The 13,429-nt window shown below is 40.7% G+C and overlaps 1 long non-coding RNA gene across 1 annotated transcript; it reads left to right on the top strand.

Moving 5' to 3' along the window:
* The first annotated feature begins 1,926 nt into the window (after positions 1-1,926).
* LOC123333778 lies at positions 1,927-11,821 on the top strand. Its single transcript, XR_006551330.1, has 2 exons — positions 1,927-2,213; positions 9,806-11,821. It is a non-coding gene; the product is annotated as an uncharacterized LOC123333778 (long non-coding RNA).
* Positions 11,822-13,429: the final 1,608 nt, after the last annotated feature.

Below are 13,429 nucleotides of genomic sequence, written 5' to 3'. Positions count from 1 at the left end.
ATGAGCCACCAAGGAAGCCCAGGGTCTCTGTAGATGTTATCAACTTACATCTCTCTTCCTAGAAAGACCCTCAACGATTATTGGGTTAGGAACCCCACACACACAGTATTTTCCAGTCTCATCTTAATTTACAGTGGACCCAGATTCAGTATGATTGGTGTCCTTGTAAGAAGAGGAAAACACCTTGTGAAGACAGGGGAATGCCAGATACAAGAGAGACAGAGACTGGGGTGTCTCAGCGCAAGGCAATGATTGTTGTCCAGCACAAGGAGCTCAGAAAAGCTAAGGACGGTGTCAACCCAGGATCTAACAGGGAGCATGGCCCTTGATTTCAACCTCCTTGCCTCTAGAATTGGGAGAGAATACTGTCTGATGTTTAAAGCACACAGTCTGTGGTACTTTGTATGGCAGCCACAGGAAACCAAGGCTGACCTCTGCACTCCTCTTTTCTGCTAAATTTGTACTTGCTAAAACATTTACCCCAAACTCTGGTAAGAAACTCCCCTTGTAATAAGGTTTATACTTCTATGTTTTATTTCTAAAGAGGCTGGTCATCCTTTTAGCTGCTTCTGAAATCTCCTCAACTGCTTACTATCCATCTCTGGGGTTGGTGCTTCCAGAACCACTGTAAGTAAGAGATCATTCTGATTCTCCCAGGAAATAACTATTCTTGAATCAGAGGAAGGGAGTACAGCATTCTGCAGAAGGGGTGGGCTGTGACAAATTAATGACACATTTTGGAAGGGCCCAGATGACACCACCCTTATGGCAGAAAGTGAAGAGGAACTAAAAGCCTCTTGATGAAAGTGAAAGAGGAGAGTGAAAAAGTTGGCTTAAAGCTCAACATTCAGAAAACGAAGATCATGGCATCTGGTCTCATCACTTCATGGGAAATAGATGGGAAAACAGTGGAAACAGTGGCAGACTTTATTTTGGGGGGCTCCAAAATCACTGCAGATGGTGATTGCAGCCATGAAATTAAAAGACGCTTACTCCTTGGAAGGAAAGTTATGACCAACCTAGATAGCATATTCAAAAGCAGAGACGTTACTTTGCCAACAAAGGTCTGTCTAGTCAAGGCTATGGTTTTTCCAGTGGTTATGTATGGATGTGAGAGTTGAACTGTGAAGAAAGCTGAGTGCCGAAGAATTGATGCTTTTGAACTGTGGTGTTGGAGAAGACTCTTGAGAGTCTCTTGGACTGCAAGGAGATCCAACCAGTCCATCCTAAAGGAGATCAGCCCTGGGTGTTCATTGGAAGGACTGATGCTGAAGCTGAAACTCCAATACTTTGGCCACCTGATGTGAAGAACTGACTCATTGGAAAAGACCCTGATGCTGGGAGGGATTGGGGGCAAGAGGAGAAGGGGACGACAGAGGATGAGATGGCTGGATGGCATCACCAACTCGATGCACATGAGTCTGGGTGAACTCCGGGAGTTGGTGATGGACAGGGAGGCCTGGCGTGCTGCGATTCATGGGGTCGCAAAGGATCAGACACGACTGAGCAACTGAACTGAACTGAACTGAAGGTGGATTTGTCACTGTCCCTCTCCTTTAGCTTAGCAGAGAAAAGGGGGTCCAAAGAGCTTTCTTCCAACTTCGTTTACCAATGGAAACTCAATCCACCTTGCCCAGTATATGCTCCAAGCGGTGAGCACATTGAGTCCAAGCAACGGGTCAAGAATAGGAGTCAAGCACTCTGGGATCAGTTCCTGCTCTCACCACTCGTGAGCCCCCACCCCAGACTTCATCTTTAAAAAGGGTGTCCCACCTCCATTTCCCAGGGTGGTTCTGGGCCATATTGACAAGATTGTGGAAGTGCATGGAAAATCGTGAAGTCCTGTGCAAAGAGAAGGTGATGAAATCATTATTACTCTCGTCCTCCACCAGTTGTCAACGCCTGGTGGGGGTGGGGCTCTTCCAAGCAGACCAGGAAGGCTGGATCAAAGTGTCCAGCTGGTAAAAGAAGAGTCAGCTGTAGGGCCTGATCCTCTGGTATTAGCTGCCCAGGGGGAGAGCAGTGAGATGAGCTCTCCCGGTGGGTAATAAAATGAGTCTAGAAGGGAGGAAGCAGGATGTATAAAGCCCAGGAGCCTGATCTGTTTCTGAGATCAAACAGAGCAGCATTGTACCGGGGTGTGGAGCTGATGTCAGCGTCTAGAATGCTGGTCGGAATCGCCCTGGTTACGCAGCTGGACCGGAATAAGGCAAGTCTGTATCTGAACTCATTAATTTTTACAACCAACTGAACTGTTCTGCCTTTTTTTTTTTTTTTGGAGGGGGGCTGTTGAGGGAGGCGGTGCAGGGGAAGAACAAGGGAAGGAAGGGAAAAGGGAGGGGTTAATATGTATGGAACAAGGGGCTTCCCACCAGCAGACACTGTCTCATTATCCCCAGCAAAGCCTAGCTTCAACCCTCCAGCCCCTTGGACCGGTAGGCAGCGCCTCTGCAGCAGGTTCTGCCTGTGGAGGAGGAGAAATGGGCCAATGGAACGTAAGGATAATTAGAGTGGCACAAGCCACTCCGTGGAGTTCAAGTTATGTCAATGTTTCCATTATATGCCTCACTTTTGGGGGGTTTATAACGTAGCTATAAAAACTCACGCCAGCTGAGAATTTGGCAGGCCAGGTCGCAGCAAAGGAGGGACTGTTTTTTAATTCAGTTCAGCTGCTCATAACTTGGAGTGGGGCGCACACTGTACATAACTCAAAGGGGCTGGCTGGAAGTATTGAGTACAGTACTGTTTTGCTGTCTGACCACCCCTCCTCCTCCTGGCATTCTTTTGTACTATCTCAAAAGGAACAGCATTATATAAATTATTACATAAAGCTTCCTGAGCCAAGAATTTACCTTCCCCTCTCCAAGTGTCGGCTAATCTGGCTTCACTCCACTCTTGACAACCATGAGGGTCCTCCCTTTCCAACAAACGTGCAAACCATGTCACCCAAACCTCTACACAGAAGACGGTCGAGCCTCTGCAAGGGGGCCGTTTGGTACAGGAGCTTTTCCAGACAAATCTCAGTATCTGGGGCAGTCCTTTCCTATTGTTGTAATAAGATGTATTACCCCCATCACATAGATGGGCTTGTTGCCTTCTCAGGCACAGAGAAAAGAGAGTTTTCTCCACATTTTAGCTCGTAGTCTCTATTTCAGTCAAAATACCCCAATCCTGCTATATCCTTAGCTTTCCAGAACATAGACCTCGCCACCACCACCACCACCACCACTATGAAGCCTTCTTTGATTATCCTGCCTCTCTTTCACCTTTGGTCTCCTATTTGCTCTTTTCCTGTAATGTTTATCACCTGATTTTTTTGTTATCTATCAGTTATATTTGCACACTTTCTCTCTTTTACTGTTTGATGAGACTCTTCTCACAGAGTCCTAAGCTTATCCATCTCTCCATACTCCAAAAGTGGCAAACTTAGGTGGACTCCACTCAGCAAATTTTGATTAGGATTATTAATTAGCTAATTAATAGCAATCAGAAGCCAGATGGCTGATAGCAGAAATACAAGTAAAGCTCAGAACAGATAAGAGACATATCAATCCCTTCTTCCTTAATAGATAAGAAGACAGCATCAAATTGATTCCTTACATTGTTATTGATAATAGCACTAAGAAAATGATAAGAGGTGAGTAAAAATCTCCAACCAGAAAATAGGAATAAGCTGCAAGTAATAGCATATATGTATGCATAAACATGGGCTTCCCAGGTGATGCTAGTGGTAAAGAACTCGCCTGCCAATGAAGGTTAGACGAAAGAGATGCAGGTTCGATCCCTGGGTCAGGAAGATCCCCCAGAGAAGGGCATGGCAACCCACTCCAGGATTCTTGCCTGGAGAACCCCATGGACAGAGGAGCCTGGCAGACTATATGCAGTCCACAGGGTCACAGAGTCGGACACGACTGAAGCAACTTAGCACGCATGCACATATAAACGTAATGATGTTACCTTATAATAGTAATAAAAAAGTAAACCACAGTGTGCATGTTCTCGTAATTGTATGAACAAATACTTCTATGAACAATACAATAAGTGAACAGTACCGTAAGTATATTTTATCAATATGCACTGACTTTGCTCTCCATTGTAACTCAGTCCCTAGCCTCTAATACTCTGAAAATGCTTTTATAAACTGTGGATAAGTGACCCTGTAAATGGATGGTATTGATAGCACTGTAGCACACATAACACTCAATAAAAATTTGCCAAATGAATGAATTTCTTAAAGTAATTTTACTGAGCTAAATAATATTATTTCTTCATATACTAGAGGAAATATTGTTAGTGATGGAAGTTAATTTAAGCTCCATTGATAAATACCAAGCTCTAACCTAAGGGCTAGTAATAAATGGAATTTCAGTCTTCCCTAGGGGTTCAGAGGACTTGGGGCCCATTGTCCTAACAAGCAGTGAAGGAACAGACATATGTATTAGAGTGACTGGGGGACTGGTTTCTTCAATACATCTGCACTAAGCTTGACAGCTTGGGGTAGCAGAGCTGGGAGAGCCCAAGGATGATGAATGGGTGGGTGGGCTAAGAAGATATATCAAAGTCAGAGACGCGACTGGTTAACACAGTAGTCTGGATCCAACTGTGCTTTCTGGAAGATTACTAGTGTTGATCCATAATGGTTTTTGATTAGAAACTCAAGGTCTCCAAAAATGTAGAAGTATAACTGAAGCCTATGTCTAAAAGTCAGGACACAAAGTTAATTTGAACTGCTTCTTTCTGTAAGGAACAAAATCTGAACAAATATAAGGTTTCCCATTACAAAAAAAAGATCAATTAAAGATCAAAGGTTATATATACTACATACACATGTAAATAGAGGAGGAATTAATTATTTAAATAATTAATTAATCACAGCCAGATGGCTGAGAGCAGAGGCACAAGTAAAGCTCATACAGGTAAGTACTTATTAATTTCTTCTTCCTTAATAGAAGGGAAAATAGAATTTATTTAGTTTATATTAATAGGAAGAAATCATTAGAATGGCTGAGTTATAGGCCAGTGGGAAAGTGCCAAGAACTTTTAACTGGGAAGACTGAGTTGGAATCTAAGCTCTACCTCTATATACTATGTCATCTTCATTGTTTGAACCTCCAGTGTCTTCATCTACAAAGTGAAGTCAATATTAACTATACCACCCACATCAGAGAACTAGAACATGTTGTATCAGTCATGAGTGTGTTTGGCTGACAGTAACAAAAGAATGGATTATGGCAGCTTCAAAAAAATTAATGTATATTTTTCTCATAGAAGAAGTTGAGGTAGGTAGCGCAGGGCATGCAGCTCAGTGATGCCTTTGGAATTCAGGTTCTTCCTGTATCTCTGCCTAACATCCTTGCCATGTTGGTTCTCTTCCCCATGCTTGTCGTCCCTTGGTCCCAAGATGGCTAGTATAACTGCAACAGTATGTCCACATTCAGAAAGAAGGTGCAAGAGGCAGAAGCCCTTCTCTTCATGAGGTGGTTGTCAGTTGATTCACCTTTACATCTCTTGAGACACTCTATGTACATTCAGGTCAATCAATGGCCAATGGAACTGAGGTTAGCATCACTGGTTTAGATAATTCATCATTATCTTCTGGCACAGAGGTAGAAACCTGACAGTGAAATCAAAGAATGTTTCTATGCTCCCAGAACAACACAGGGCTCTGTCAGCAGGGATGAGGGAGAAACTCTTGCTTAAGCGACCAACAAAGTCTACGCCAGGGCAAAACAAGATAAAGTCAAGGTCTTCGCAGTGTGCTTCCCATACCACAGCATCTGGGGATGTGTTAAAATGTGAGTTCTCAGGCCCCACCCAGGAACTGCTGAATCAGAAACTCTGGGGTGAGACCAGCAACTTGTGGTTTAACACATCCTGCAGGTAATTCTGATGAGTGCTTGGGTCTGAGGACCACTGGGGTAAAAATGAGGAAAAAACTGAGGAATAAAGCTTGAGGATTCAGTGATCTTACTGAAATGTGTTTTCCATCAAAACCTTCCTCTGGGAATGGGAAAGGAGAAAGAGGAAAGGAAGAGAGGGAAAGAGAACTAACCCTAGTTGTTCAGTTCAGTCGCTCAGCCGTGTGACTATTTGTGACCCCATGAACTGCAGCACGCCAGGCCTCCCTGTCCATCACCAGCTCCCGGAGTTCACCCAAACTCTTGTCCATCAAGTCGGTGATGCCATCCAGCCATCTCATCATCAGTCATCCCCTTCTCCTCCTGCCCCAATCCCTCCCAGCATCAGAGTCTTTTCCAATGAGTCAACTCTTTGCATGAGGTGGCCAAAGTATTGGAGTTTCAGCTTTAGCATCAGTCCTTCCAATGAACACCCAGGGCTGATCTCCTTTAGGATGGACTGGTTGGATCTCCTTGCAGTCCAAGGGACTCTCAAGAGTCTTCTCCAACACCACAGTTCAAAAGTATCAATTCTTTGGCACTCAGCTTTCTTCACAGTTCAACTCTCATATCCATACATGACCACAGGAAAAACCCATAGCCTTGACTAGACGGACCTTTGTTGGCAAAGTAATGTCTCTGCTTTTGAATATGCTATCTAGGTTGGTCATAACTTTCCTTCCAAGGAGTAAGCATCTTTTAATTTCATGGCTGCAGTCACCATCTGCAGTGATTTTGGAGCCAAAAAAAAAATAAAGTCTGACACTGTCTCCACTGTTTCCCTGTCTATTTCCCATGAAGTGATGGGACCAGATGCCATGATCTTTGTTTTCTGAATGTTGAGCTTTAAGCCAACTTTTTCACTCTCCTCTTTCACTTTCATCTAGAGGCTTTTTAGTTTCTCTTCACTTTCTGCCATAAGGGTGGTGTCATCTGCATATCTGAGGTTATTGATATTTCTTCCGGAAATCTTGATTCCAGCTTGTGCTTCTTCCAGCCCAGTGTTTCTCATGATGTACTCTGCATATAAGTTAAATAAGCAGGGTGACAATATACAACCTTGACGTACTCCTTTTCCTATTTGGAACCAGTCTGTTGTTCCATGTCCAGTTCTAACTGTTGCTTCCTGACCTGCATATAGGTTTCTCAAGAGGCAGGTCAGGTGGTCTGCTATTCCCATCTCTTTCAGAATTTTCCACAGTTTATTGTGATCCACACAGTCAAAGGCTTTGGCATAGTCAAGAAAGCAGAAATAGATGTTTTTCTGGAACTCTCTTGCCTTTTCAATGATCCGGTGGATGTTGGCAATTTGATCTCTGGTTCCTCTGCCTTTTCTAAAACCAGCTTGAACATCTGGAAGTTCATGATTCACGAATTGCTGAAGCCTGGCTTGGAGAATTTTGAGCATTACTTTACTAGCATGTGAGATGAGTGCAATTGTGTGGTAGTTTGAGCATTCCTTGGCATTGCCTTTCTTTGGGATTGGAATGAAAACTGACCTTTTCCAGTCCTGTGGCCACTGCTGAGTTTTCCAAATTTGCTGGCATATTGAGTGCAACACTTTCACAGCATCATCTTCCAGGATTTGAAATAGCTCAACTGGAATTCTATCACCTCCACTAGCTTTGTTCATAGTGATGCTTTCTAAGGCCCACTTGACTTCACATTCCAGGATGTCTGGCTCTAGGTCAGTGATCACACCATCGTGATTATCTGGGTCGTGAAGATCTTTTTTGTACAGTTCGTCTGTGTATTCTTGCCACCTCTTCTTAATATCTTCTGCTTCTGTTAGGTCCATACCATTTCTGTCCTTTATCGAGCCCATCTTTGCATGAAATGTCCCCTTGGTATCTCTAATTTTCTTGAAGAGATCTCTTGTCTTTCCCATTCTGTTGTTTTCCTCTATTTCTTTGCATTGATCGCTGAGGAAGGCTTTCTTATCTCTTCTTGCTATTCTTTGGAACTCTGCATTCAGATGCTTATATCTTTCCTTTTCTCCTTTGCTTTTCGCTTCTCTTCTTTTCACAGCTATTTATGAGGCCTCCCCAGACAGCATTTTGCTTTTTTGCATTTCTTTTCCATGGGGATGGTCTTGATCCCTGTCTCCTGTACAATGTCAGGAACCTCAGTCCATAGTTCATCAGGCACTCTATCTATCAGATCTAGGCCCTTGAATCTATTCATCACCTCCACTATATAATCATGAGGGATTTGATTTAGGTCATACCTGAATGGTCTAATGGTTTTCCCTACTTTCTTCAATTTAAGTCTGAATTTGGCAATAAGGAGTTCATGATCTGAGCCACAGTCAGCTCCAGGTCTTGTTTTTGCTGTCAGTATAGAGCCTCTCCATCTTTGGCTGCAAAGAATATAATCAATCTGATTTCAGTATTGACCATCTGGTGATTTCTATGTATAGAGTGATCTCTTGTGGTTTTAGAAGAGGGTATTAGCCACGACCAGTGTGTTCTCTTGCATAACTCTGTGCCATCTGATGAATGGCACAGCTCAAAATGTGGTCTGATTCCAAGATAGTGCACTTCCAAAATGGGAGCAATCTCAGTAATCCTAGAATGACTCAATTTTTAAAAATGTGGTTTAAATATGAACTTGTTCCTTTGCTGCGCTTTCAGGACCCTCTGCAGTTTCACTCCGATCTATCTTCCACCTTACCTTCACTACAGCCTCTCCTCCCCGACTCCCATCTGCAGATCCTGGGTCAGGGCCACACCTGACTCCTTCCCATCTCTTGGGCACACCCTGTAGCCTCAAGGCCCCAGCTAAACTCCTACTCCCTGGAATGCCCTCCCTTCCCTTTACTACCTGTTGAACTTTATTCTTCTGTAAATAATTAAACAAGTAAAATTGGCCCTCTCCTGAGTGTTCATGATATAGGGAATGAAACTAATTTGGCATTCAATAATTGTCTGTGTAAAAAAATGAATGCAAGAATGCCTAGTTTTAATTCTTCTCTACCAAGAGGCAACTCCAAGTTTTCCTTTCTAACCCAACAGCATTTTGCTTGCATTTCTAATTCCTCAGTCTGTTCTGTGATGAGATGATACATTTGCCCCTGTCCCCCAACAAATACGTGAACTCCCAAAGCTGAGGTTAAGTCACACTCATCTCATGGCCCTCCATAGCACCTAGCCTAGGGTCTGAAATTTAGTAAGGGCTCAGACATGACGTACATAGACTTAAACTGTATAACATGAAATGTACATCGGCACTTTAAAGAACTAGATTTTTCAATTAGCTGGTGAATCCTACCATTTGTAATAAACGAAAGCCTGTTTCATACTAATGAATACTGCTGATATAGGAGCAAAGCTTTCCTTTGGATCATTCTAGTGACTTTTACCTTGCCGAGTGCTTAGCTAATCCAATTCTGAGAATACAGCGTCACTGCTGGGTGTTGAAATGCAGCCATTTTGGGAAGCTGAGCGGAAAAACCTCCCAGGAGGAGTTATTTACGCACCTGCTAGACTGCCTATAATAAATGATACTGGCCAGCTCGCAGTATGTTCTCCTTGCACACCCTGTACTCTGACCGTGCCCTCCATGCCTGAATCTACTGGGTGACTTCCAAGAAGATTTGGAAATTAAACATATTTTTCAGCCTCCAGAAAGTACCAAGGGACAACCTGAAAAGTGACACTGAGCAGCAGATGATTACATTTCTTTTTAAAAGTCTTTAAAAGAACACTTTTTTATAAAAATATTTGAATGTTGAGAAAGTGGATAGTGAAGGTTAGAAGGAGAGATCAGAGAAAAAATTTTAACATGGAATATAAAATTTTGGCACTTTCTAGACAGATAATACCACAAAACAGAAGAAATCTTATAAATACCAAAGAAGGCAGTAATAATATGTTTAATTTCTCTGTCACTCCCTTTTGTCTCCTCAGATATTCTTCAGCATTTTCTGGACATTCATTCCAAATAACTAACCGACAAAGATTTACAGAAAATCTTCCATACCGTGGACCCAACCCATGAGAAGCAAAAAAGAGAAAGAACAACAAAAGAATAGCTGCCATTTTTTACGTGTTTTTTTTTTTTTTATCTTTTAAGAACTTAAATAGGCTTTCAAATATTGTATTTCATCTCATTCAATCCAAAGTATTACTCTTCTTTTACAGATAAGTAAACTGAAGAGCATATGACCCGGATCACATGGTTTATGAGCGACTGAGTTGGGGACTCCAGTTCTCTTACATCTCTATTCCTCTGCCTACAAAGACTAGGGTTAATTTTTTTTTATAAAAGTCATTTTATTTATTGGGTGCACAATGGGGCATGTGGAATCAGAGTTCTCTGACCAGGGATTGAACCCATGCCCCCTGCATTGGAAACACAGTTATAACCACTGGACAGCTAGGGAGTTTTAAATAAATGTACAGCATATAATGTAATGTTCTTACAATATTAAAAATGTTAAAGAATGTCTTTTACAGACTCCTGGGTAAAAAAAAAATTGGAATTAATTGCTTACATTCTTGTATACCAGATCTCCTGTGAAAGGACCCAGAGAAGAAGAAACAAAGAAAAAACTTTGCTGGCAGGGAGGACAAGCACAGGAAAGTGTGCCTTCCACAAGTAGAAAGCCTGGGGCCATCCTGTTCAACCTGGTGCTGCTGGGACCAGAGAAAGGGAGACGCTAAAGGCCATCTCACTGCTCTGACTTGTGAAGTCCACGGATCCAGGAAGTAAGTGGCATAGAGACTGAGGCCAGGCCCCCCAAACCTGACTGCCATCCCTATTTCAGCTGTGAAGCTTGGAGGGCCAGAGGCAATGATGAAAAGGCTGCTGCCCAGAGAAGGCAGAGATTTACAGGCAAGTTAAGGAAACTTAGAAAGCAACAGATAATTAAATTTTTCATTAAAAACAATAAAGAGTAGACTGGACATAGCAAAAAAGTCAAAATCAGTGGTACAGAAGAGAAACTCTGTCATGGGGTATGGAGAAAAAAGACAAAGTGATTGAAATAAGAGAAAAGATAATTTGGATTAAAAGAACTGATAAGACAGAAAATATAGATAAGAGATGTTGCTGGGAAAAACAAAAGAGAACAGAATAAATAAAACAAAATAACAAAAAACTATAAAAGAATAAAACTTTCCTGAGCTGATACAACCATAAGGGTCAGAGTCAGCTGCCTGGGACAGAAATGAAGTTTATAAACATTAAATTTCAAGAGAGTCTAAGAAATATGGGTTTTATTCCAAATAGCTATGTGCATATGAAAATCAAGAATTAGGTTGCTAAGAAGGGAAATGTGCCTTTAGGGGAAACATTACCAACGTCTGTCATAATTGGAATACTGAATATTTGCAGATCAAAAGGTCCCACTGAGTACCTGGCAAATTACCTCAAAGATTTCAATTACTAGATACATTCAAGTTCAGGAACAATAGAAGAATTTTACAATTATCCAGGCCTCAGATAGCCCTGCAACATTAAAGATCAAATGACAATAGAGAAATATCTATAGTTTTGGGTGCAAAAGTTTGCCAGTTAAGACTTGTAAGCTCATCCAAGTTGTCATTCATGTCTGAAGGAACTATAAGAAGATTTCTAGCTACTCAGAGACTCTTAAAGTAAGTCACTCACATCCTTCTTGAAAAAACGTACTTAAGTTACACTCCAGCCAACTGAGATTAATCAAAATAAAGAATGGAGAAGTTCTGATGAAATGGAACTCATGGTGATTACTAAAACCATTTAAGTATATCACATAAAATAATGTTAAAACATGATTGTAAAAGAGTTTTTAAAATACAAAATAATAATTATTGAATGAGAAAATAATGTTAAGAATAACATCTGGTATACCTGTGGCTGATTTATCTTGATGTATGGCAAAAGCCATAACAATATTGTAAAATAATTATCCTCTAATTAAAAAAAAATAATATCTGGTATATATTTGTCAAAATTCAATGAAAATACATTTAAGATTTGTGTATTTCACTGTTTGCAAACTTTACCTCAAAAGGGTAAAAAGACTGCAAGCAATATTAAATTCCAGTTAATAATGCTCATGCTGAAATATTTTGAGCAAAGTGTTCTGATATCTTCAATTTACTTTGAAATGCATTTTTAAAAAAAATGGGTTGATAAATGGACAGAAGAATGGATACATACATAGCAAATCAAACAAAGTATGATGGCAATCAAAGAAAGTATGATGCTGGGTATATGGGTGTTCATGTAGCATCCTCTCAACTTTTCTGTATGTTTGCAAACCAAACATTGGGCAGGGGTGGGGGAGAGTACTATCTGGGTCTAAAATCCAAGATTAAATAAATAGAACATGGAACTGAATAAAATAGGGAAGGGGAGAACAAAAGTGTGTTTATTTCCTAACATTACATAGAAAAGAGTTGATAGCTAGTGTTTTTTTAAATTATTGATTCAGAAAATATAGGCCCTTTCAAATTTTTCAGTGCAATCCAAGTGGAATTTTGAAATAAGACCTATACATTCCAGCAACTAACACATACACACAGAAGCAACAAACAAAAAAAGAGAAAGAAGGCAGATATAAACGCCATAGCAGAAAATAAATTTAAAGAGCAAGAAAGAACTCTTCAAAAAAAAAACAACAACAGAAAGCATAAACAATTTAACTTATTTCAAATAAAAACTAACAGAGTAACTATGATAATAAACTCATATTTGAAAAATCAAACCTATCAATATGCTATCCCAAGATATATACCTAAAATGAAGTATCAGATTAAAGAAAGATAAGCTAGCAAATACATCATACATACAAACAATCTATAAAGAAATCAGGATAAAATGTTTATATCCAAGTAGAATTTAATGTGAAAAGCTTAAATGAAATTTAGATAAATATTAACAAAGTAAGCATAAAGAAAATATAACTGTCATGAATCATTATATGTCAGATGTGTGTTAGTCGCTGAGTTGTTTCCAGCTCTTTGTTTTGTAGCCATGGATTGTAGCCTGCCAGGCTCTTCTGGCCATGGGTTTCTCCAGGCAAGAATACAGAAGTGGGTTGCCATGCCGTCCTCCAGGGAATTTTTGTAACCCAGAGATAGAACCCTGGTCTCCTGCTTTGCAGGCAGATTCTCTACTGTCTGAGTCACCAATATAGAACTAAAAAAAATAAATAAATAAAGCAGAATTCTCAGAAATTCAGGAGGAAATTTTGATAGAAACATAGTAGTAATGGGAGATTTTAAGGTAATGTCTTTGACAGCTCATACATGTGTATGTAATACACATACCACAACATAAGAAGCACCCCAGGTATGTTTCAATCAGTGCAAAGCTGATCAGGGTAATAACTCTGCTTGTTCTAGAGGGTGTATTTTTCCTAATGAAAGCATACTATGTATGGACTTACTTGACATTACACATCATGGATTTATACTTGTCTCATGCTATCAAAAAAACTCTAATTGCACCACATGTGCTGGTCACAAACCGTTCTCCTCCACAAGTAAGACCCAACCAGGCCCATGAGCTATAAAGTTAGAGCTCATTGTTGATTTGGAGGA

This window comes from Bubalus bubalis, chromosome 1 (assembly GCF_019923935.1).
Source record: "Bubalus bubalis isolate 160015118507 breed Murrah chromosome 1, NDDB_SH_1, whole genome shotgun sequence".
NCBI lineage: Eukaryota > Metazoa > Chordata > Mammalia > Artiodactyla > Bovidae > Bubalus > Bubalus bubalis.
This window is presented reverse-complemented; position numbering and strand designations above follow the sequence as displayed.